A 23890-nucleotide genomic window follows, 5' to 3' on the forward strand; every position below is an offset into this window, starting at 1 on the left:
AATGAGACCAAATAGAGGTCCCTCCTAGAATCTTCCAAGAATTCTTGGAAACCATTAGTTCAACCTGTTATTCAATAAGGAATGCTTCTTTACCGCCCCCCCAACAGAACAGTCACTGAGCTTATATGTTAAGAATCATAACAGCAAGGACTTTTCGAGGTTATCTAATTTAACACATTCATTTGCTAGATGAGAAGACAAAAAGCACTAGAGGAAAATTCACTCCTCCAGCCTTCTAGTTAATTCTTTAGATTAAAAAAAGGGGCAAAACAACAATTTTCTTCCCATTAGATTTTTCTTTGGGGATTAAAGGAATGTAATAAATGGTTTGGGTTTCCTTTCCTTTCACAAATTGATTCTGTTTCCAGAACATTTGCTAATCCTATCTAAGGTGTAAGACACAGTGATAACAGGAGGAAGGTGAAGTCTTATCTTGATGGGATGGGGGAAAGGAGAAGGAATATTTAAAGGCATAAACTTTGAGAGTTCATATTCCTCAAATAAAAATAATTATTAAGATAAACATTTTCTTCCAGTCATTTTTCTGGTTAGCTGTTACTGCAGAGCAGTGCTGCCCATTAAAATTTTCTGTGATTATAGAAATGTTCTATTTCTGTGCCATCCAATATGGTAGTTATTGACCATATGTGGTTATAGTGTGACTGACTGACTGAATTTTAATTTTTATTTAATTTTAATTAATTAAATTTAAATAGTCACATGTGGCTAGTGGCTACCATACTGGACAGAGCAGCTCTAGAGGCTAATAGCAATATTTTTTTTTTATTCAGACCAGATAACCCTCCATGTCTTATGTCAAGAAATTGTTTCTGAAGAAGGAACACGTCTTTTTCTGATGCATTTTGTGGTGACAAAAATTACAAATGTTACCTCTGAGTAATCACAATAACTTAAGTAGGATCTTTTCCTCTCCAAGACTAGTTCACCCATTCCCATGCCAACAATCTAAATTATAGTATAAGTTCCATGGTAGGTATGATGTAGATTCATGTCTGAATGCAAAACTCGGATTAAGACTGTTCTACCTTTCCTTGCAATATCGCTTTTCTATGGTGTAGACTCTATCTTATCTATCTCACAGAACTGTTGTGAGCATCTATAGCAATACTTGATATAGAATAATTTTATTTTTTTAAGTTTATTTATTTATTTTTAAAGAGAGAGAGAGGGAGAGAGAAAATCCCAACCAGTCTCCACACTGTCCATGCAGAGCCTGACGCAGGGTTCAAACTCACAAGCCATGAGATCATGAGCTGAGCTGAAATCAAGAGTTGGATGCTTAACTGACTGAGCTACTCAGGCACCCCTAGAATAATTTTAAATAAAATGTTGTGAAAGGTAAAGCAGAGATTATCCACACAGTGAAGTTTGAGAGCCACTGTTTTAATGAAAACATACTCTTCACAGAACAATCTTCTTGGTCTAGGGCAAATGAAAAAGACAATCCAAAAATATAATTTCCTTAGATAGGTGAGAAGTTATAGTCATCTGAGCATAACTCATACTTATCTTATTTTCAAATTTGAATTAATTCACAGCAGTAACCAAATAAGTAGAAGAGAGTGAAAGAAATTGTGGCAGATCTGAAACAACATTTTTGGCTAAAATAAGCACATAACATCTCTATACAGTTAATCTAATTTATTGCTACATATATGATTATAAAAATTCCAGACCCAGGATGCTATGCTGTAATAGTAGACATTTTTTTTTATCAGCATCACTAACTTTATAAACTAAATAAGACATTACAGGTACCCAATACGTATAAAGTACACAGTTTGGCACTATAGTCTGAGGCTGAGTAGTGGGTCCTAAGGAGGCCTTGGTGAAAAATGGTTCATGTAATATTTCCTGAAAATAGAATATCGTCAACCTGAACATTTGTCTATTAGCTCTATACTCTCCGACTTCCTTCAGGAACAGTTGTTCCAATAAGGCCAGGGCAGGTAAGATGAATACCTGAGTGTGTGTGTGTGTGTGTGTGTGGCAAAGTAAAGTCAACATATGTCTGAATCTGCATTTTTATTTTTTTAAGTTTATTTATTTTATTTTATTTTTTATTTTTGAGAGAAAGAGAGAGAGAGAAAGAGAGGGGGGAGGGGCAGAGAGAGAGGAGGGAGAGAGAGGATCCGAAGCAGGCTCCGTGCTGACAGCAGCAAGCCTGATGCGGGGCTCAGACCCATGAACTGTGAGATCATGACCTGAGCCAAAGTCGGACGTTCAACCAACTGAGCCACCCGGGCGCCCCCCAAATGCATTTTTAAACATCACTCTACAGGGTTTGCGTAAGTCTGATTTCTGATAGTTCAGAAGCAAGTAATTCCAGTGCTTACAATATTCTATACGGTTGTGCAGCAACAGATGTAAAACCAATTTACCTCTTATCATTTCAAGTGTTTATGAGTGGAAATAATTTTGAAAGAAGTTAACTTGTGCCTACATATATCTGTTATGAATGAAATTGTAGTTAGCGTTGGGAAATTAAACATACTTACTCTGAATTATCATTTGAATGTTTGATGTACAGGGTGCAGGAAAAAAAAATCAAACCTATTTCAGTCCAGAAAAAGACTCAGCACAGCTAGGATGAGAAAATATATTTGGGAGTATCCCTGTTTATGCATATTTTTATACAACAGCTATTATTTTCAACTGAGTCAGAGCATGATGCCAGCCAAGATGGATGACATCATGGAAGTAGACTTTACTCTACCTATCAATGGTTTTCCAGTCTAGTTGGAGAGATAAAAGAATTCCTATGGCAGAGGCACCTGGGTGCTGGTGAAACTTCTGACTTCATCTCACGTCATGATCTCGTGGTCTGTGACTTTGAGCCCCACGTCAGGTTCTGTGCTGACAGCTCAGAACCTGAAGCCTGCTTTAGACTTTGTGTCTCCCTCTCTCTGCCCCTTGCCCCACTCACACTCTGTGTCTCTCTCTCTCAAAAATAAATAAACATAAAAAATTAAAAAAAGAAAGAATTCCTGTGGCAAAAATTTGGTGTCTACAGGACCAATGATAAGCAAATACAAGTTCATATAATGCCCACCATATATAACTCCTAGAGAAAGCACTACGTCAGATGCTAAATGTCTGGAGAGGTTAACCTAGAAGGGCCTCCTGGAGGCCCTACCAGAAACTTCATAACTATGTGCTAAGCACTGAGGATACAGTAGTGAACGAGTTAAATATAAGTTCCACTCTCACAGGCCTTGGTCTACTGGAGAAGATAGATGCTAAATAAATAAAATAGGTGTGAAGAATATTACAAATAAGAACTACAGTTGCTATGGTGGTTCCAACCCAGTTTTGAGGCCAGGGAATGCCTCCCTGAGGAGCTAAAGGCCCTGAGGCACAAGTGAGCATAATGTGTCCAAGGAACTGACAGAAAAGCTGTCAGGTTGGAGCAAAGAATTTGAGGTGGAAATAGAAAAAAAAAATGAGGCTAGAGAGGCACATGAATTAAACTGAGAAGAGCATGTGGGATTTAACATAACATCTCCGAGTTAACATCAAATCTGCAAAATGGGATTAAATGGAACTTTTCTTATTCAGTGACCTGGAATTAAATGCAAATGGCAAGACTTTCCCCCTCCTCCTGTTTTGTTCTAATAGGCTATTTATGCAAGAGAATCTGGACCCATGAATGATGCATCAAAGGAATTTTTAAGAAGGAATTGCTGACATTAACTAATCTCTAGATTTTTAGATACTTCAATTAAAAAAATTTTTTTTAATGTTTATTTATTCTTGAGAGAGAGAGAGAGAGAGACAGAGCATGAGTGAGGGAGGAGCAGAGAGAGGGAGAGGGAGACACAAATCCGAAGCAGGCTCCAGGCTCTGAGCTGTCACCACAGAGCCCAATGCCAGGCTTGAACGCACAAACTGTGAGATCATGACCTGAGCTGAAGTTGGATGCTTATCCAACTGAGCCACCCAGGCGCCCCATAGATACTTCAATTTTAGCATGATTTCAAATAGCACTGCTAGGAATTTACCCAAGGAATACAGGAGTGCTGATGCATAGGGGCACTTGTACCCAATGTTTATAGCAGCACTTTCAGCAACAGCCAAATTATGGAAAGAGCCTAAATGTCCATCAACTGATGAATGGATAAAGAAATTGTGGTTTTTATACATAATGGAATACTACGTGGCAATGAGAAAGAACAAAATATGGCACTTTGTAGCAACGTGGATGGAACTGGAGAGTGTTATGCTAAGTGAAATAAGTCATACAGAGAAAGACAGACCATATGTTTTCACTCTTATGTGGATCCTGAGAAACTTATCAGAAGACCATGGGGGAGGGGAAGGAAAAAAAAAAGAGAAAGTTTAGAGAGGGAGGGAGCCAAAACATAAGAGACTCTTAAAAACTGAGAACAAACTGAGGGTTAATGGGGGGTGAGAGGGAGGGGAGGGTGGGTGATGGGCATTGAGGAGGGCACCTATTGGGATGAGCACTGGGTATTGTATGGAAACCAATTTGACAATAAATTTCATATTAAAAAAAAAAGAAACAAAACAAAGGAGAACAAAAGAAAACCAGCAAAAAAAATATTTTAGCATGATTTCAATCTGTTTTTAAAGTTAAGTTGTTTCAGGATCTGCCAGATTGTTTTGTCAATACATGAGTACTATTATTTCAAGTCATAACATTTCCAAATTTCCAGACCCAGGGTGCAAATATGGTCATGCAAGACAATGTAAAGATTTAATGGATAAAATGTCAGTGTTTTAAGATCCATGGTGTGATGTATCCCATCACTCACGTTTGGAGACCATTTAGGCAAAGAAATGAAAGCTAAGCTGTAAAGTCTCCCACATGCTGATGCTATTGTGTACATCTGACAAAAGACATTTCAGGAGCACATTTGACTTAGTAAATATTTTTAATGACTTAAAAGAGATGTAACTAAATTCTACAGACCTCATCATGTTCTAAAACAAATGGATGGTGGGAAGAGGGACAGGATGTTCATAGCAGAGGTTTTACGCTTCTAGTTGCTTCCAAGATGGGTAAGCAAGAGTAGTGGGGCCTGAGTTATTTCTCACATAATAAGTGGTGGCGAAATCCACAATGGGCCCAGTTTGAGAAATAATTCCATTTTTTAAGCTGGAAACTGTCGCATAGGCACCAAAAATTAGAAGTCTTAAAATCACTGGTGTTAGCAAGAGTCAGTATTATAATTCAAGCCTATGACTCTTGGATAACTCTATGCTATATTTTACGCTATAAGTTTGGCACTTGACATATTAAAAAATACTACAGAAGGTTGCCTGGGTGGCTCAGTTGGTTAAGCCTCCGACTTCAACTCAAGTCATGATCTTGTGCTTCATGAGTTCAAGCCCCACATCGGACTCCCTTCAGTCAGCACCCAGCCTGCTTCAGGGCCTCTGTCTCTCTCTCTCTGCCTCTCGCTTTCTCTCTCTCTCTCAAAAATAAAATAAAACATTCAAAAATACTATAGAGCAAAAACATTGAAAAACTTCTGGGATTTGTCAATGCAAGTAATAATTATTTCATTTACTTCTCTCTAATGATTATTGTTCTCCACACCTTTTTAAATATGACTTAAGTCTGTTTCTTTAACATTTCATAGAAAAAGAGATTAATCTCTCTTTACCTCCTCTACGATGATAATTCAAACTACCTAAGCCACATAGCCAGCTGAAACTTCATAGCATCTTGTCATTGGAGAAGGTGGAGGCATCTGCAGCCTAGAGGTATAGGACCTGTGGGAAAGGAACTTGGTTCATTAAAGTGCATACTAGGCATAAGAATATGGGAGAGCCGGCTAGGATTTGGTCAAGATTAGAGGAGGTTTACTATTAGAGGAGGTCTAATATAAACAGCAAGTCATAGTAGCTAGATTACAAATAAGACAAAGACAATAGACAACACTGCCATAATTCTAGTGTATTATTTCATCCTCAGTACTTGAGTTAGTTACTAGAGGGCATAGAGTAAATATGACTCCTTCAAAGAAATGGTAGTGCTAAACAAGGAAAGTAAGGTATATAGATTACAGACAAATCCTGGCCCCTAGCAGCTGGTGGGTTAAGACTATTAAGATCAAAGTACTTCTCAGGGCACCTGGGTGGCTCAGTTGGTTAAGTGTCAGACTTTAGCTCAGGTCATGATCTTAAGGTTCATGAGTTTGAGCCCTGCATTGGGCTCTGTGCTGACAGCTCAGAGCCTGGAGCCTGCTTTGGATTCTGTGTCTCCCTCTCTCTCTGCCCCTCCCCTGCCCATGCTCTGTCTCTCTCTCTCTCAAAAATAAATGAACACTAAAAATTTTTTTTAAACAATCAAAGTACTTATCATTATAGTCAGAGCTGCATAGCTTGGACTAAATAAGATACAGGATACGGGGGAGGATGTCAGGGGCTCCAGCTATAGGGCTCAGTATAAATAGCTAGACCATGCCACTCGAAGTACTTGCCATATCCAAAGTGGTAGAGTATAAAAAGTGCTACTTTCCATAGAAAGTTCCAGACTTCTTGTCCTACTGACCTCAACCACACTGAACCAACTGTTTAGAATAGATCAGAAATTAATTTGTCCCTGAACAAAAGGGAGAGTTACTGGAACTTACTGGGCAGAAGAACTGTTCAATAGAGGCATTCTAAAATGGACAGTGACTAATGAATCAGTCAGATAATCAAATCCTCTCTTGGGTAACTTGAATATGAGCATATATCTTAGAACTTCTGACCATTCACCTACATGCCCCTGTGTCTCTTCTCATTCTATCCCCTGAACACCTTTTAATCTTTTTCCCTTCTGGTAAAATCCTAAACCTTTAAAGCTTATTTCAAAATGTTATCTGGTCTGTGAAGCCTTTCATGAACCCTCAGGTAGGTTTAGTACCATCCTTTTTTGTTTGCCTTTCTAACTTCTTCCCAAAGTCTCCAAATTCCCTGAAGGCAGAGTTGATCGCTTATCTATTCTTATTCCTCAATGCTTAACACAGTGTTAAATTAATAATACTAAGAACTAACCTTTTTTTCAAGCTCACTTATTCATTTTGAGAGAGAGAGAGAAAGAGAGAAAGAATGAGTGGGGAAGGGGCAGAGAGAGAGAGAGAGAGAATCCCAAGCAGGCTCTGCATCACCAGCACAGAACCCAATGCGGGGCCAGAGCCCATAAATCATGAAATCATGACCTGAGCTGAAACAGAGTCAGCCACTCACTAAAGTGAGCCACCCAGGTGACCCTTAAGAACTAACCTTTAATAAAATATACCATGGCGGAAACTATTACAAACAGTTTAAATGTATCAACTCATTTAATCTTTATAGTAACTCTATCATGTAGTTACTGTTATTATAGATGAGAAAACCAAGGCACAGAGGTCGCACAACTTATCTGTGGCAAGCAGGATTCAAATTCAGACAGTCTGCCTCCAGGATTAGCAAGTGTTCAATAAATATTTGTAGTGGGCAATGAAACATAACAATAGAAAGTGAAATTAGATTTTGGAATTTCTTTTTTTACAGATGGGAAAAATGATACCTGGAAAGTTGGAAATGAAAGGGTTAGCTAGTTAGTGGTAAAAAGGAAATTATAATTTGGAATTTGTTTTCCTATTTTCACTGCTAGATGTTACTCTCCTCAAAGGCTGTCTCTAAGATAGTTGAAAAATAATTTCCAAGTACCCATCAAAATTATCTCTTATTGTGCAACTGAATTCAATTCTCTTTCCCTGAATCAAATATGGCAAAAATGACAAGGGAGGAAATCACCTATACTCATAGAAGGGAGGCCCTTAAGTCCTCACTCTATTATTTATTATGTATGTGTGTTATTATTCAAATACAAGTAAGGCCACTTGCTAAATCAAAAATCCATTTTTAAGAGATCATGATATGGGGCGCCTGGGTGGCGCAGTCGGTTAAGCGTCCGACTTCAGCCAGGTCACGATCTCGCGGTCCGTGGGTTCGAGCCCCGCGTCAGGCTCTGGGCTGATGGCTCAGAGCCTGGAGCCTGTTTCCGATTCTGTGTCTCCCTCTCTCTCTGCCCCTCCCCCGTTCATGCTCTGTCTCTCTCTGTCCCACAAATAAATAAACGTTGAAAAAAAAAATTTAAAAAAAAAATAAAAAAAAAAATAAAAAAAAAAAGAGATCATGATACTAATTTCTGTGCTTCCATAGTAATGCAAGTTTCCCAAATCTCTATCTTGCCCCCCAAATAGCCATTAGTCTATTTTGTGTCCTGTTTTTAGTAGATACTTTTACATGAACTTTCACATACATTCACCAATTGTGTCTTCTGTATTTTTCTTTTTTGCACCTTCCTTCCATTCCTAGACTTGTGCATTCCCCTAAAATGCCAGTCCCAGAGACCTTAGTGTTCTCTTAACTTTCTTCTGAATTTGACATTTGTCATCCATAGACAGCAAGAGTCATTTCTCATGCTAAAGTGATTGGGTTGGCAGAAAGTTTTCTCCTTTGTGTGCAAAACTGACCAAGTGAATTATTTTCTTTCCCCCTTCAAAAGAGGTTGAGAGTGAGTGAATCTCCTTGTCTTGAAAAACCAATGGGTTGTCCTGATGGGCATATATTTCTTGTTAAAGGCTGGCTGACTTTCATAGCCTGAATGTGTATGTGTAGTGATTTTTTTCTGCTCTTTTGCAGGTAGAAACAAGATAGTAGAATTTTACTGTGCTCTAGAAAAAGCAATAAACCCTTCTTCAAACTTCAGAAGCTAGCACAGTAAAAGGAACTCTACACCAGTAGGACATTTTCCATTCAAAATAACAAAGCAGAACACAAAGTAAGCCAAAGCATATTAACAGAGAAAGGAAGTCAGTTATCTTTGAAACTGAACTTCAGAAATGACTTACTTGAAAAGAGTTCCTCAGAATGGCTTGAAGTCTACAGACAAATCATTTGTCATCAACTTCTATTCTCTTTCCTCACAGTCTGAGATACAAAGCTAGAGAAAACCGAGAGTGACATACTCAGATAGACAGTATTCCATCTAGAACCAGAAAAATCTTCTACATTGAGTATTGTGTTAACTTTCCAACTTACCTCAGAAAACTGTGGTATTTTATTTTATTTTATTTATTCTATTTTATTTTTTCCTTAAAAAATTTTTGGTTATTTATTTATTTATTTTGAGAAAGAGTGAGAGAGCTTAAGTGGGGGAGGGGCAGAAAGAGAGAGGAAGAGAGAGAATCCCAAGTTGGCTCTGTGCTGTCAGTGCAGAGCCCATCTTAGGTCTTGAACTCATGAACTGTGAGATCATGACTGAGATGAAACCAAGAGTCAGATGCTCCACCATCTGAACCAACCAGATGCCCCCTCTATTTTATTTTTTTATTTGACTTCTTCCCAGTGAGAATATAGACCTCAGGGTCTAGCAACATAGAAAGCAAGTTGTTATCCAGCTGGTTGGAGGTCATTTGGGGGAACAATGACATTTATTATTGAGTATCTCACAGCCATCACCTATCAAAATAAATCTTTCACATAGAATTCTCTGCCACAATAAATTTGGATGGTGCATATTCTAGAATAGGAATCACAACAGTGTCACTTCTTGACGTTGCTGAGTAATTTACAATGCATGGAGATGATTTTGATATAGGTCCCAATGGAGACCTTGTGAAGGAAGCGCAAAGCTATTCTGACAAAGCAGTAGCTAATGCTAGCAGGGCAGGGACTGAGGCACTTTGAAAAAACCCAGAAGCTCTTTCGATATTCAGCCACTACGAAAAAAAGAAATAAAAGAAAAGCTTCATTGCTGAACCTTTTCATTTTATATAGTTGCTCAAACTTTAGAAACTTCACAGGCCATAATCCATTAAAACAGCACCTATTACATCAAGTTCCAGTTGCTAAACTTGCTAGTAAAGCCTTGGGGTAAAAGGATTGGATCTCTTCCATCTTCCATAAAGCTGATTTGTAAAACTGAAAAGAAAAGAATCCAGGAGACAATCTGGTGGATCACTCACTATTCCTGATCTGTGTTCTCTGACATTCTTAGCCTTACCTCTGTAACTGATTAAAAAGGTTAGCTAAGTCCTTCCCTGTCTCTTAAAGAAATCGTCATATATTACAAGGTTTTACTTTTATTGCAATTTTTCAGTCCAGTTCAAGGTTAAAGAAAATGGTACTGTCAGCCCAAATTTTTCTCACTCACCTCCCTTTTCAAATGCATTTGTGTGTTACCACATATACGTGCAGTTTTTCACAATTTTGTGAGGGAAAAATTTAGACAGTCTTTTAAAAATACACAATAAACCAAGCTTGAATCCACACAGTCCTTTTAAAAGTATACAATGTGCCCCATTTGAGTGGATATCAGTGTTTTTTGTTAAAGTGCCGATATAGCATTTTACAACTATTTTTTTTATCATCTTTTCTACTCTTGATCTTTTACAGCCAGCACCATTTCAGTCAAGTTCAGCACTGCACTATCCAAAAGAATCAGACACAATGAAATGCTTCACAAATAAGGAACCATGTATAAGTACTGAGGTACAAGGTTTAAGTAAAGGATTTCAACAATGACTTACAGTCCATATTCCCATGCTTAGAGCAAGGATTATTTTGCCTCATTAGTCTTAATCTACATTAACCCGATAAACCTAAATTCTCCCACAGGTTTCAGTGATGTCCTGAATGTGATAAAAACTTCCTGAAAGCTTTTCCAGCAAAGCACATCTGTGAATTTTTTTTTAATGTTTATTTTTGAGAGGCGGGGGGGGGGGGGGGGGGGAGAGACACACACAGAGCATGAGTGGGGGAGGGGCAGAGAGCGGGAAAGACACAGACTCTGAAGCAGGCTCCAGGCTCTGAGATGTTAGCACAGAGCCTGACGCAGGGCTTGAACCCACGAACCATGAGATCATGACCTGAGCCGAAGTTGGACGCTTAACCGACCAAGCCACTCAGGTGCCCCAGCACATCTGTAATATTACTGCCACCTCCCCTACTCAGCCACAGTTAACTCCTATTATTTCTCCAATACACTTCTCATATTATCACCCTGTGAAGTCTTCCCTGGTTGTTCCATGCATGCATGCTTCCTCTGCTGGGCTCTAAAAAACTGTGTATACCTATGTTATATTATATAGTTCAGTGCTTATCACAAATTTACAATAGAGGATTTTTGTTAGTAAATGAGAATAAAATTGAACCTCCAAAGAATCTGGATGAATTAGAGCAAGGTGACTTCACACCACTATGAAATTTCTGGAAATCTAGCGTTTTATCTTATAAAAATATATGCAAATGTTTTATGCTATTCTGTTAAATAGCAGTTTATTATAAATTTATAATGTTATTTCAAATTGTCATTAATGAAATTGAAGCTTAAAAGTATTTTTAATATTCAGTCTGTGGTTTTGTGTTCCCTTTATAAAACTACTTTATACATTCAGTTTGAGAAGTAACTTTTTGGATCATCAACCAATCACAAAACAATATTTGTACAAAATACAAATATTCTGTAAAAGACAACACAATACTGAGAAGAAAATTTACAGCATTAAACACATATATTAGAAACAAAAGATCTCATCAATGACATCAGCTTCCACCTTTAACTAAAAAAAAAGACAAATTAAACCCAAAGTAAACAGAAGAAAACAAATGATAAATATTAGAGAAGAAATCAATGAAACAGAAAACAGAAATGGAGAAAATCAATGAAACTGAACTGGGTTTTTTTGAGATCAATAAAATTGATAAACATTTAGCCAAAATATTCAGAAAAAAATGAACACAAATTATCAATATCAGTAATGAGAGAGGTGACATGGCTACAGATTTTACTGATGTTAAAATAAAAAAATATGAAAACTTTATGACAATAAATATTGTTTTATTTTTTTAAAGGTCTATTTATTTTTGGAAGAGACAATGTGAGGAGTGGAGGGGCTGACAGAGAGGGGGACAGAAGATCCAAAGCAGGCTCTGTGCTGATAGCAGCAAGCCCAATACAGTGCTCGAACTCACAAACGGTGAGATCATGACCTGAGCTAAAGTTGGACACTCAACTGATTGAGCCACCCAGGCACCCCGACAATAAATTTTAAAACTTAGATGAAATAAATGGATTCCTTGAAATAACCTAAGCTAGTAAAGATGACTCATGAAAAAATAGAAAACCTAAATAGCCTCATATCTATTAACAAAATTGAATTTATAGTTAAAAATCTTCTGACAAGGGGCTCCTGGCTGGCGCAGTCGGTTAAGCGTTGGACTTCAGTCAGGTCACGATCTCGCGGTCCATGATTTCGAGCCCCGCATCAGGCTCTGGGCTGATGGCTCAGAGCCTGGAGCCTGTTTCCGATTCTGTGTCTCCCTCTCTCTCTGCCCCTCCCCCGTTCATGCTCTGTCTCTCTCTGTCCCAAAAATAAATAAACGTTGAAAAAAAAAATTAAAAAAAAAATCTTCTGACAAAAAAATTCCAAGCTCCATATGGCTTCGCTGGTGGATTCTATGAAATATTTTTAAAAGATATAATACCAGTTCTCTAAAAACTCTTCTAGGAAATCAAAGAAGGTAAATTATCTCTGAACCCATTCTATGACGCCAGCATTACCCTAAGACCAAAACCAGGTGAAAACATAACATGAAAAGTTTTACAAACCAGTAATTTTCATGAATATAGATGCAAAAATAATTCTTTAAAAATTTTAGTAAATTGCATCAAATAATATTTTAAAATAATAATATATCATGGTCCAGTGGAGTTTAGTCCAGCAATGCCAGATTGGCTTAACATTCAAAATCAATGTAATTTACTATATTAACAGATTAAAAAAATCATCTCAGTATATGCATAAAGAGAATTTGTCAAAACCAACATCTATCCCTGTTAAAACACTCTCAACAGAGCTAGAAATAAAAGGGAATTTCCTCAACCTGATAAAGAATCACCTATGAAAAACATGCAGCCAACATCTATTATACTTACTGGTGAAAGACTAAATGCTTTTCATCTAAAGATTATAAATACAGAGAACAAACTGTTGCCAGAGGGAAGGGAGTAAGGGGATGGGTAAAATGGGCTTAGGGGAGTGGGAGACACAGGTTTCCAGTTGTATAATGAATAAGTCAAAGAAATAAAAGGCACAGCATAAGGAATCTAATCGATGATATTGTAATAGCACTGTATGGTGATGGATGGTAGCTACACTTGTGAGCATAGCATAACATATATAGAAGCTGGATCACTATATTATATACTTGAAACTAATGTAACCTTTTGTGTTGATTATACTCAAATAAAAAAGTTTTTTAAGTAAAAATAAATTTTAAAAAGAATAAAGCAATTATGTTTGCTTACAACACTTCTATTCACCATTATACTGAATGTTGTAGCCAGACAAGAAAAAGAAATGAAAAGCTTTTAGACTGGAAAGAAAGAAGTAAAATTGTCCTTATTCTCATATAACATGATCATCGAGGTAGACAACCTATGTGTCTTACAAAAAAGCTTCTAGAACTAATAAGTGAATTTAGCATGTTTGTAGGATACAAGATCGATGTTTAAAAAATCAACTGTATTTCTTTATACCTGCAACAAAAAATAGGAAATTGGAATTTAAAACATGTTATTTATAGTAACATTATGCATATGAAACAAGTAGGCATAGCTTGGAAAATGTATAATTCCTGTACACTTAAAAGTACAAAACATTGTCAAGATAAATTAAAGGAGACTTGAATGAGTGGGAGAGATACACATGTTTATGGTTTGAAAGACTTAATATTGTTAAAATGTCAATTCTCCTCAAGTTGATGTATAAATTTAATGCAGTCCAAATCAAAATCCCAGAATGCTTTTTTTTTTTGTAGAAACTGACAAGCTGATTCTAAACTCAATATGGAAAATGTGAAAGATACAGAATAGCCAAAACAATTTGAAAAAGAACAAAATTGGAGAGATTACACTACCCAATTTCACGACCTTTTATAAATCTGCAGCAATCAAGGTTGTGTGATATCAGCAAGGAGATAGAACTATGGTATCAATGAAACAAAATAAAGTATACAAATAGACCTACATATTTATGGTCAATTGAATTTTGAAAAAGATTCAAAGACAGGTCATAGGAAAAGGGATAGTCTTTTCAAAAAAATTGTGCTTGGAACAATGAGATAATCTGTATAAAAGGAGAAAGAGGGGGGCAAACCTCAATCAATACCATACACTGTATACAAAAATTAACTCAAAATGATCATAGACCTAATGTAAGTGCTAAAACTATAAACTTCTTAAAAGTAAACCTTCATGACCTTGGATTAGGCAATGGTTTCTTAAACACAACACCAAAAGCACTCTGCATAAAATAAAATTGATAAATTAAGCTTCATCAGAATTAGGAATTTTTGTTCTTTTTTTTTTTTCAACGTTTATTTATTTTTGGGACAGAGAGAGACAGAGCATGAACGGGGGAGGGGCAGAGAGAGAGGGAGACACAGAATCGGAAACAGGCTCCAGGCTCTGAGCCATCAGCCCAGAGCCCGACGCGGGGCTCGAACTCACGGACCGCGAGATCGTGACCTGGCTGAAGTCGGACGCTTAACCGACTGCGCCACCCAGGCGCCCCATGTTCTTTGAAAGACCCAGATAAGACAAATAAATAAATGACAAGCCACTGACTGGAAGAAACCATTTTCAATTCATATAACTGATAAAGAATATGTATCTAAAATATGTAAAGAATTCTCAAAACTTAATAAGAAAATAAATAAGCAATAAGCAATAGACAAAAGATTTGAACAGATACAACACCAAAGAAGATGTAATTAAAACTGTAAAGGGGCGCCTGGGTGTCTCAGTCAGTTAAGCATCTGACTCTTGATTTCGGCTCAGGTCATGCTCTTACTGTCCTGAGATGGAACACCATGTGGGACTCCGTGCTGTGCATGGAGCTTGCTTAGGATTCTCTCTCTTTCTCTGCCCCTCTCTTGCTTATGCTCTCTCTCTTCCTTTCAAGATAAATTAACTTAAAAAAAAACATACAAAGATGCTCAACATATAAGCCATTGAGTGTATGCAAATCAAAACCACAGTGAGATTCTAATACACACCAATTAGAGTAGCAAAAATTTATAAAGTGTACCCATTCCAAGGGTTGGTGAGTATATGGTGGAGCTAGAACTCTCATATACTGTTGGTGAAAGTGTAAAATGGCACAACCACTTTGGTAGTATCCTAAAAAGATATATATATATATACCTATCATATTATTTAACCATTTTACTCCTTGGTGTTTACCCAAGACAAATCAAAGTATGTGTCCACAAAACCACTTGTTCGTGAACGTTCACAGTAGCTATGTGTGTGACAGCCAAAGACTAGAAACAACCCACATGTCCGTCAACAGGTGATTGGATGAATTTTTGTTATATCCATAGAATGGAATACTACTCATCAATAAAGAGAAGTGAACCATTAGTACACATAATAACATGGACAAATGTCAATAATTTTGCAGAGTAAAATAACCCAGACAAAAAAGAGTTCATACTCATTTATGTAAAATTCTAGAGAATGAAAATTGATCTATAGTAACAGAAAAAAGTTCTGTTTTTTGCTTGGGCAGGGAAGCAGCAGACGGAAGAGGTACATGAAAACTTTTGGAGTGATGGATATATTCATTATCTTGGTTGTGGCAACAGTTTTATAGGTGTACAAATGTGTCAAACTTACTGAATTATGCATTTTTAATATGTGCAGTTTACTTCAAGAAAGCTTTGAAAAACATCATACAAATGGTGCATAGTATTCCATTTTAGGTCAGTTCATTCTAAGAATTAACATATTATTTTAAGCTGTTTGCCACTGCATAAAATTGATGTTCAAAATCTTTTTCTGCATTTAGCCTTTGATTTTATGTTCCCATCGTAATGCTGCTCATATATCCATTTGAGATCCATCTTCTCACAAAACTGTCCTGTCATATCAGAAAGTGACTTCCTCAAAGGCATGGACTGGGTTTGTTTTAGTCTTGACTCCTAGCTTCAAGCACAGAGCCTAGCACACAGCAGAAATTCAATGATGTTAGTTGAATGGACTAGAAGCTCTGCTACTCTGTCTCCTCTTATGTGTCACATTGAATGACATCCATAATTCATTCTAATGGTAGTGAAGCTATGGATATAAAACCGGAGGACATCTTTTCTTCCTTCAGTTTATTTCCGCTCTGTTATTTGCCTCATTTTCCCACCGGCAGTGCTCTCACTCACTTCCAAATTTAGACATAGAAAAATTCCAGATTATCGTAGGTTCGACTCTCTTTTCTGACAATACTGACGTGGTCTTGAGAAATTTACTTGACTTCTCTGAGTCTCAGTTTCTTCGTTATAATGTTGACTTCATAATACCTATTTCTAGGGTTGTGTGTGAAGTTCATGAATTGAGGCTTGTAATACCTGAGCTGTAGTAAACATCCAACAAGTGCTAATTTTCTTCCTCTCTGGGTCCCACTATATACAACTTCCTCATGAAAATCTTCCCATCCAGTGTTTCATCTCTTCTGGACTTGGTCCTCTTATAAGACTGTGAGTGATATAGATTAATCAACAAGCGCCTAATATTTCAATAACTTTTCCCAGAGAATGGAATGTTTGTTCAGAATTATCGAGTGGGAAAATGAAATATTATAGCAGGATTTTGTATATATGGGGGTAGAGGGGTGGGGACATAGATGGCAACATTTTTTTTTCTACTCAACTTATTCCATGTAGACAGATGTCCATTCTGTCTATGCTTAAAGCTGGATTTGATATCTGCAAATGTCTCATGCCCAAGGTCCTGCCACTTGCCCTATTACCCTTCGCCCCCAAACACCTTTTCTCCTATTCATACAGCCCAAACCTGAGTATCATTATGCTTGAATAGAAACGTATTTGCTATACTATTTCCACTGCAAAATGATGACTTTTCATAAGCCTAATGTTGAATTTCCTGACACATACAGGTGTTCTAGTCCTTAAGAGTTTATCCCTTCACTTTATCTGGAAGAAGAAAAAAAGGAAGGAAGGAAGGGAGGAAGGGGGAAGGAATTTTTTCTGTTCACCACAAGTTCAAGAGATAACGTTTGGAGTAGTGTGAAAAGTCCAAAGTGACTTCTTTTTAAAAATTAGAAAAAAATGAGTAGATAAAAGGATCCTTCAGCCATTCTCCCAATCCTAAAACTATGTTTAAACCCATACCATGACAAACAGCTGGAACGATAATAACTGAAATTATCTGACCATTTACTATTTACCTGTCCTAAGCACTTTACATGTAATGACCCACTTGATCCCAACAACATTCTGCGTTAGGTACTGTTATCATTCTCATTTAACAGAAGAGAGGGGTGCTTGGGTGACTCAGTCAGTTAAGCGTCCGACTTCAGCTCAGGTCATGATATCACAGTTCATGGGTTCGAGGCCCGCATCGGGCTCTGTGCTGATAGCTCAGAGCCTAGAGGCTACTTTGAGTTTTGTGTCTCCCTCTCTCTCTCTGCCCCTCCGCTGTTCGTGTTCTTTCTCTGTCTCTCAAAAATAAATAAACATTTAAAAAAAATAACAGAAGATAAAATGGAAACTGAGGATCACAACGGTGAAGATACATATCCATCACATTATTAAGATGAAGATTGAGCCTAGTTAAGAATCCACATTCTTAACCCCTAGAGTTGACTAATACATTTAATTGTAGTAAGATTACAATTAATCAGAACTCTACCAACTGAAGCCCTTGGGTAAATGTCTCTTCTTTTACGAGAAAGGAACACATTGTAAAATTAAAGCTCATGTTGTAGGCGTTGTTTAAACAAAAATTTCTAGAAAACTAGCCTCTTGTTCTGCAAGATTCTTAGTCAACAAAGATTTAGTTGTTACTAGACTTTACTAAGGGGATGAAATACTTTGACCATTTAGAAAAATAGCCACTAACCAAAGAGTAAAACAAACACATTTTTGTTGCTATTTTTAACCCTCAGGTCACTAGAATAATCAGCTAACCAGAACCACTCTTTTTATGTAATCTGTTTAACTGAGATTTTCCTGTATCCTGACATTTCTAGATAGATAGATAGATAGATAGATAGATAGATAGATGTTAGATGCCAGGTAAGCAAAATATCTGCCCCTCTAACTAAATATTTTCCATTATTTAGCTAAATGAAGAACATGGCTGACAATTTTCCTTCAGAAATAAGGTATAAGAGGGACGCCTGGGTGGCTCAGTCGGTTGAGCATCTGACTTCGGCTCAGGTCATGATCACACAGTTTGTGGGTCTGAGCCCCTTGTAAGGCTCTATGCTGACAGCTTGGTGCCTGGAACCTGCTTCAGATTCTGTGTCTCCCTTTCTCATGTATAGAATGGTCACTACTGAATAAAGGTTACTGCTTGCTAATGTATCATTCCATTTCTATACATTTAAATTCTTTTTTAATTTAAATTCTTCTAAATAGAAAAGAGAGATTATTCATTTATTGATCACTGATCAATATTGATCACCTATTGATTCATCTATTGAGATTGTTCATTGATTGGTAAAAATTATGAATCTGAAATAAAAGAGTTAAAAATATTCAGAGGAAGGGCACCTGGATGGTTCAGTCAGTTGAGCGTCCAGCCCTTGATTTTGGCTCAGGCCATGATCCCAGGGTCACAGGATCGAGCCCCGTGTTGGGCTCTTCACTGAGTGTGGAGCCTGCTTAAGACTCTTTCTCTCCCTGTGCCCCTCTCCCCCACTCATGCTCTGTCTAAAAATAAAAAAAATATAAATATTAAAAAATGTTCAGAGGAAGTTCATAAGGGAATTATTCAATGTGATGTAAAAGATAATTTAATAAATGCTCAATATAATAATATAACTGGTGACACTTGGGTATTGAAGTGTGAACAAGCAGTAAAATTGGGTTGTTAAAGTCCAAAAGCTTGATGAGATAATTCACAATTGGCATTTGAACTAGTGAGAAAATTGTGGAAAGGCAACATTATCAACTTGAAATGAATTCACTTGTCTTTCCAAGACACCATCAAATTACTGTCTAGCTGGTGACAAAATAGCTGATATATCATCTGGAAAAGTGACTTGGCAAAAATGTCAGGCAAGATGTCTTTCATAAAACACGTACACATACATGAACACACACAGTTCACCTATAAAATAATCTCATAAAAAGTCTCATATGATGATCAAAAAAAATCTTCCATAAGATTAAGAAGTAGGCTTGGAAGATTATCATATACAGCTCATCTCTCTACATAGTCTGGTTTCTCTTGGAAAATCACTGGACCGTATTTTTCTTAGAGGCTGTCAACTGATTATATATGTTAGTACTAAATTTATCTCTTCCTCTACCTTCACCTTAATTTTTTTCCCTATACTGCTTTCATTTTATTCAAAAGTGGTAGTTTGCATAAAGATCTAGGGAAAAGATTATCCAGTATTATTGTTCTTCAGGTCATGCCCTGAGTAAGCCTCAGAGTCATTGTAAGAAAATGAAAAAATATACAACATAAGGAGAAAGCCAGACTTTCATATATGGAGTGTGCGTGCGTGCGTGTGTGTGTGTGTGTGTGTGAAGGAGGCCACAAGGTCTCATATATACGTACATAGATTCAGAGAAGCAATGCCATAAAACCACCTACTGATTCTACAATGTCATTTACTTCCCTATATTCCTTTTGAATATATTGCTTTTGTGTGGACAGATGCAGACAACACTTTCAGTAAAAAACAAAAAATAGATAAGTTTGGTCACAACTGTGACTTTGGTCACAGACTTGTTCAGGTCAACCGAATTTTATCCACTAGTATTTGAGTAACCTACTTTGTGCACCCGATAAAGAGTTTATCAGTCGTTTGAAAACTAGTCCAGTTTTTTCCGGATCTAATTACTACCAAAGTCTGTCTTAAAATCTCTTCCATCCTATAGAAACCACCGAATTGTACAATTCAAATAGGTGAATTGTATGACATATGAATTCTTTGTCAATAAAGCTGTTATTTAAAAATCTATTGTGTAAACATTATGGCCACTATTTATTATTTATCATATACTAAGTGCTTTGCATATGTTGAGTCATAACCAATTTATGGGTAGGGTTTATAACTCCAGTTTCACAGACAAAGAGATTGAGGCCTAGAAACATTAAATAACTTGCCTAAGGATACCTAGCTAGCAAGTGATGGATTCAGGATTCCACCTGTGTGTTTGACTCCAAAGTCCTTACCCTTTCACATCACCAGAGGCTGCTTCTGTGCCCGTCTGCCTACCTAACAGAAGTAAGCTGGACCTGATGATTTCTTCAGGTTGCTTGGAGCGTAAATTTATGATCTTTTAAATATTTCTTCCAATTCCTTAGATGGTTCTAGTTTTCTGTTTATAACTCAGAGTCTGAAGCTATAATAACTTAGAAAAGGCCCGATTTCCCTGGTTCTGGGAAATGGATTCCAATCCACTCTTCAAGCAGGGGACATCAAGTCACACAGTAACACTCAGTAAGTACTTTTTGCTTAAGCCTCGCCAATGTCAATGCGGAAACATTTCTGACTCAACTACTTCTTTACAACTTGCCGTTAAGTGTAGGTGTTGTTGTTGTTTCCTGGATGCTGCTTTTCTCGCCAGCTTGATTCATTTTGAAAATTTTCTTTCTCTAGACATACGCATGATTTTGTTTTCAGCTAGGAATTCAGGGATTCCTAAAGGATGGTGTCTGATGGAAGATTTGACTAGATAGAGGGGCAAGGACTTTGCAACACTGAGATACTATTGTGGACACATAGTAATGATCCCTGATAGTGCCCCATCACCGAGTCAAATTACCAAGGCTTCCTATCCAGGTACAAATGGGAGAGAAAAGGCCAGGGAATTCAAAGGCCTCAAGTCAAATATCTGATTGCCACCGGGGATGGTAGCAACAATAGAAGACATAGGAAATTAAAGTTACTTTCAACTTTCACTTTCAATTTAAAGTTATTTTCAAATCCATCACTGCTGCTATTACACGGACCCAAGGCAAGCCTTCCCTCTCACTGAAGCTACTGTCACAGCTTCCTGCCTGAACTCACTGTTATTTGTCTTGGTCCCTACAGACCATTCTTCTCACAGCATTAACCACAGTTAGGACATCTCTCTGGATCTCTAGTAGAAACAAGTTCAAAGCAGTACTCTCAATTTTTTTTTTAAAGTAAAGTCTACCCCCAAAGCGGATTTTGAACTCACGACTGAGAGATCAAGAGTTGCGTGCTGTGTGGACTGAGCCAGCCAGGAGCCCCCAGCACTCTTGATTTTTACCTCCCTCCAACCTGACCCTTCCCCAGTCTTCCCCATTGCAGGTAATGCCACCACTGTACAGTTGCCGATACCAGAAATCTGGGTGTCACAGACTACCCCCCAACATCTAATCCGTTAGTCAGTCAAGGAGATGTTATTTCAAAATATATCCAGAATGCAGCCATTTCCGCACGATCTGTAGTAGTCGGTGATGTTTTTTGAGCTTACATCATTTTCTTCTCATGATTAAAATCATTTGGTGATCAGTATAATGAAACCTAAACCTCTCATCTTCATCTTCAGGGCCCTATATGCCTCTCCACACGCATCTCACCTCTCCCACTTACTAAATTGCTCAGCCTCGCATCCTGGCACTTGCTATGCTCTGGTCATATTCACATCCCTGCTGTTCTTAGGACGAGCATCCATTGTGTTTTAGGGAGTTGTAATTGTCTTCTTTCTGACTGGCATGTTCATCTCTCAACTCTTGGCATTATTAGCTCCATGTAATCTATCTGGTCTCAGTTTATAGATCAACTTCTCGGAGACTTCCTTGATTATTTAGCATTCTCTGCCATTGATAATTTCCTTTGAAGCACATGTCACTTATCACTATTAAAAACTCACATTCGGGGCGCCTGGGTGGTTCAATCGGTTAAGTGTCCAACTCTTGATTTCGGCTCAGGTCATGATCTCAAGGTTCATGAGCTCGAGCCCTGCATCAGGCTCTGCACTGATGGCGTGGAGCCTGCTTGGCATTCTCTCTCTCCCTCTCTCTACCCTTCCCCAGCTCTCTCTCTCAAAATAAATGAACATTTTTTAATTCATACTTACTTGTGTGATAAATTGATCAATGCCCCTCTCCTCCCCTCCACACACAGAGTAATTTAACTACCACGAGTCGCTGGTTCACCATTATATCCACAGTTTTTTATCTGAGGGCCTAGAACCTGGTAGGCCTTCAAGAAATATTTTTGAAATAAATACACTGCCAGTATGTTCATTCTACCACAGGAAAAATGTGGTAAGGCTGGAGGCAAGGGAGAGGGGAATAGAAGGTCCAGACAGGTAACCTCTGTGAAGTCATCCATCTGAGCTTCCAGAATTCTCTCCTCCAAGAGGACACATACTACTCATCAACTGCTTTTAGTACCAGTGATCTTTTAGGCCTGCTATACTGTTACTTTGAGGGAAATAAAGCTGAGGATACACAACTAAGTCTTTATGAGAAGACAGGATTAAAAAATATCTAATTAATATATTTATAACACATTTATTTATTCTCTAATGCCCCTTATTCTTCTCAGCCACAGTGACTCTCAACAAGAACAGAAGCTCAAGAAACAGCAGGTCTAAAGCATAGACACAGCTGAGGATAGAGGTCTGTTTCTCTAAAATAAGATTTTGACAGCCTCAAGGGTCCTTAAGCACAGGGCAATGGATTTCTTGGTGAGCATTAAGTACTGAATCAACTCTGGTCACTGTTTACCCAAATTCAGGAGCTACAAAGAATTCAGCAATTCAGAAAGGAAGGCCTATGTGTATCAGTAAAGTGCCCCGAGTCCAGACTCTTTTCAAATATATACTTTGTTCCTTTTAGGGTCTACGGTACATTGATTAGATATGTTTTTCGATAGATACAAATTATTTTTGTTAACACATCAAACATTACTGGTATTTGAATAAGGCGGGCAGAAGCCAGATCGCAGTGTGACTTGTATGCCATACTCAGAGCTTATACCCTTCCTGAAAATTATAATCACTGACGGAGTTTTAGCAGAGAAATGACATCAAATTGGAGATCATGTTTCACGTAGAGCTCAGTTTGGGAGCAGTGAGAAGGATAGATCGGAGAAGAAAGAGCAAGGCGCAGCATTGGTAATTAGGAGGCTGCAGCCGTATTCTTGTTGGAACATGATTAATACCAGAAACTGTGCTATTAGGAACGGAGGAGAAGGTATAGATTTAGGTGATACTGAGGACGGAGAAATAACTGAAGCTCCATGTAAGGAAGTTGGCTGTGGCAGATGAGAAAAGGGGACAAGTCATAGGTCCTTTGTAGGTTTCTTATTTGGGAAGCGCGTGGATGGCAGGGCCCTGTCTCCTCCCCTGAAGGCAGGTGGAAGAGCAGGTTTGGATAGGAAGATCATCTGGGATATATTGAATCTGATGCTAGTGAAATAAAACAGCGAAAACAGTTACATGCTATTTGAAGTGAGTTACACTTCTTCCCTTCTAACTTTACCCTATGGAATTACAGGATTAGAGTCTCTGCAGGTGCTCAAATATAGTTGTGGATTTGATTTGCATACACCGTACCCGAGCCACCGGCAACAGCCACCTGGGCAAGGGGAATGGGAAGAAAGGGAGTGTTCATCTAGCCTGACAGAGCAGGGCTGGAGTCTGCAAATTATCCCTGCTGTCAGCGCAATTCCTTGAGCTGCTCAGCAGATGCCTGGAGAGAAGGTGGGCCTACACCATTTGCAGAGGCGGCTTGGTTGTCATGACTGCGTGTTGTGCTGCGGCAGAGCCGCCTCTCCTAAACTCCCTCACTTATTTCCTTCTCTGGAACTGCGCTATGGCCAAAACACATCTGTGGCCCTGAAAGGAAAAC

Source organism: Prionailurus bengalensis, chromosome X, assembly GCF_016509475.1.
Source record: "Prionailurus bengalensis isolate Pbe53 chromosome X, Fcat_Pben_1.1_paternal_pri, whole genome shotgun sequence".
Lineage (NCBI taxonomy): Eukaryota > Metazoa > Chordata > Mammalia > Carnivora > Felidae > Prionailurus > Prionailurus bengalensis.